We start from the raw sequence: 3772 nt of genomic DNA, 5'->3' as shown, positions 1-3772 counted from the left end.
ATAAATTTTAAATACATCTGTATGTGCATAAATTTGTTTATACCTCTATATCTTTCAATCTATGATTTATTTAATTTTCTTTATATAATTAAATAATTATAAATAATTATACTTACAGATAATAACAATACTGGAAGGGGGGATAAGGAATATTGGAAGGGGGAGACCAGAGGGAGTTAAAAAGGTGGTAAGGTATCTCTTTGTTCTGAAGGAAGATGTAGGTATCGTTTAACTGGAGAAATTAATAGAGAAGAATTAACATGTGTAAGCCTGAGTAGTGAGTGTAAATTAAGTAGTAAGCTAAAATTAGCATGTGTTACTTTCAAATTGGAAGTAAATTATTTAATTTATCTAATGAAAGACACGAAGGGAGGATAAAGGGCTAGAAAGAATGACAGATAGAAAATATAAAATAAGATGACAAATAATTTCTTGTATAACAATATCAACATAAAATAAAATCATTTATATATAAATCAAAAGTTCAAAGCTCTTAAAATGGCTATAAACATAATTCACTGATAAGTTATCAACCAGAGACTTACTCAATACAAAAGAATAACAATAATTCGCATGTAAAGTTATAGAAAGAAGATATTTCAGACAAATGGCAGCTAAGAGAGAGCTGAATTAGCAGTTGTAATAAGAGAGGAATTTAAGGTGAAAACTTCATCAAAGACAGAAATGTTATATTCTGGTAAAGGAAAAATAGATCAGGATGATAAGAGCCAGAACAAAGATGTAATTTTATACATTCTTTCAAGCCCCCTCACAGAAATCAACCATGTTTTAGTCTTCAAAGGAAGCTTCAATAAATTAAAAGAATCAACATCACAAAGACTATCTTCTTTGATGATAGTATAATAAAATGAAATTGATAGCAAGAGAATAGCTTAAAAATCCAATACATCTGGAAACTACAAGTATATTATTAAATATTCTTGTGTAGGAGAAGATTTCTTAAGAGAGATTAGGAAATACTTGGAACTGAATGACAGTGAAAACATTACATGCCAAAATTTGTATAAGACAGCAGAAGTATCCATTGGGAGAGATTTATCCCAGAGTAAGAATAAGTAGGAAACAAAATGAGTAAAACTTTCATTTCAGGTTGCCAGTAAAATACCAACCGAGTGAGCTCAGACAAGAAGGTAATTCCATAAAGACAAAGAAGAGATAAATGAAGTAGAAAACAAACAAATAAAGAGAAGTTAAACCAAGAAAACCTGGGTTCTTTGATACACTTAACAATCTTCAGATAACCGGTCAAAAAACAATAGAAAGAATTTAGAGATGAACAAAATTCAAAATGAAAAAGAAATGATTATAGGTGAAATAGTGATTGAAAAAAGTAAAGAAATACAATGAACAACTGTGTGATAATACATTTTGAAAACCTAACGGAAATGTTTACAGTTTAAAATGGAAAATATATAAAATGCCAAAACTGGTGCAGGACAAAACACAAACTCAAAAACACTATTCCCTGGGCCACGGTGGCTCAGCAGGCAGGGTTCTCGCTTGCAGAGTGGGAGACTTGAGTTCGGTTCCCGGTGCCTGCCCACGTATAAAAAGAAAAAGAATACACACTATTAACTATTAAAGAAATTAAAATGATGATTATAGTCCATCCTAACCTTTCAATAAAAAGTCACAGACTAAATAAGTTTGATGAGTTCTCCCAAATATTTAAGGGACATATCTACATATGTATTTTCTCAGAATATAGAAATAAAAATTTCCTAGTTCATTTCATGAAGTTATTGTAAGCTTGAATTTAAACTGGGAAATGAAAGTATAAGAAAAAAAGAGAGAATTACTTGCTCATGACTGTTATTGCATATGCAACAATCAAGAGTATTCAAATAATTAATTCTGATAAAGTCAAGTTTATCCAAGAATTCAAGGCTTGTTGTACATCATAAAATTTATCAATTTGCCACATTAACTTAATAAAGAACAATCAATTATCTTGTTATATACGGAAAAAAAAAGCTGATAAAATTAATAGCTAATTGCAATTAACAAAAACAAATATATAAAAGCATTCAGGAAATAACAAATAGAGGGGATCAATCTTAGTTTATAAAAGCCATAATACCAAATACCTATGAGAAACTCAAAGAGAAATATTCACTTTCCATCAAGAGCAACATAACCAGAGATGTCCCTTAATACTGTTACTCTTCAAGATTTTACTTGATGCCCTGACCACTTTTTTTTTTTTTTTTTAGAGTAAGTAGGTAAGAAATTTATTAAGTGCACATGCAGAGAAAAAGAATATGTGGGCACTTTTGCAGGTAAAGAAGGCTATGACCACTTTTTAAATGCAATTTTATTGATATAGTCACATACCATATAACCATCCAAAGTATACAATGAACGGCTCTCAGTATCATCGTATAGTTGTGCATTCATCACCACAATCAATTTTAGAACATTTTCATTACTTCAAAAATAAAAATAAAAAAGAATGTCCAAAACATTACATACCCCTTATCCCCCCTATTATTAATTAAATAATTTGCCTTTATTTTCTTATTCATCTGCCCATAAAGGGATAAAGGGAGTGTCAGTCACAAGGTTTTCATAATGACATGGTCACTCCTTAAAAGTTGTATAATTATACAATCATATTCAAGGTCAAAGCTATTGGATTACAGTTCAACAATTTCAGGTCATTCTCTCTTGTTACTCTAGTACACTAAAAACTGAAAAAGGATATCTATATAATATTTAAGAATAATCTCCAGAATGGCCTCTCAACTGTATTTGAAATGTATCAGCCATTAAAACTTGATTTTGCTTCATTTCTCTTCCCCTTTTTGGTCAAGAAGACTTTCTCAATCCCACAATGCCAGGGCCAGGCTCATCCCTATGTGTCATATTCCATGTAGAGGGGAGTGTAGGAGCTTATTTGCAGAGTTGGCCTAGAAAGAGAGGCCAAATCTGAGCAACAAGAGAGGTTCTCTGGGGGTGACTCTTAAGGCATAATCATAAGTAGGCTTAGCTGCTTCTTTGTAGGAATGAGGTTCATAAGGACAAGCCTCAAGAGGGCTTGGCTTATTAAATTGGTAGTCCCTAATGCTTGCAAGACTATCACGGATTCCCCAGGTGGGAAAGTTTAATATTTCCACATTTTTCCCCAGTTCCTCAAGGGGACTTTGAAAATACTTTTTTATTTTCTGCACAAGTTACTCTGGAATGTATCAGGAGATTACATTAGCCTGTGCAAAATAACAAGATCTCATTCCCTATTCATAGTTCCATGCAAATATGTTGTTTGCATAAACTGACCCCGTCAGGTTAAATTAGATAGTGTGCTACAGAAAACATAAATCTTGTATCAAATAAAGAACTCTTCCTTCGGTCTCACACAGAAGTTGAAATTTTAAAATATAGTCAATGTCATCCTTTACCCTTCATTCTGGTTTACTTTCATTCATATCACTAATTGAGCTCTGATTTCTTTTTCAGCTTCTTTAATAGTTGCCGCATGGGCTAATGCTGAGTCTCAGGTGTCACACAGATACCTAAATTTCCAGGGAACCACCAGGTGATACACAAGGAGCTCAGCATCTCAGAATTTAGAAATAATAATAACTCCAGAATAGATGTGAGGGCTGTAAGAGCTTACAGTCTAGGAACCTTTACAATAAGCCTTTCCCTGAGAACCAATGCTTTCAAATTCAATCTTAAGTGAACTATCAGTGGCTCCTGGAATGATCACATAGTTATGCATTTACCACCACAATCTATGTGAGGAAATTTC

The sequence above is a fragment of the Tamandua tetradactyla genome, chromosome 7 (genome assembly GCF_023851605.1).
Source record: "Tamandua tetradactyla isolate mTamTet1 chromosome 7, mTamTet1.pri, whole genome shotgun sequence".
NCBI lineage: Eukaryota > Metazoa > Chordata > Mammalia > Pilosa > Myrmecophagidae > Tamandua > Tamandua tetradactyla.
Note: the sequence above shows the minus strand (reverse complement) of the source record.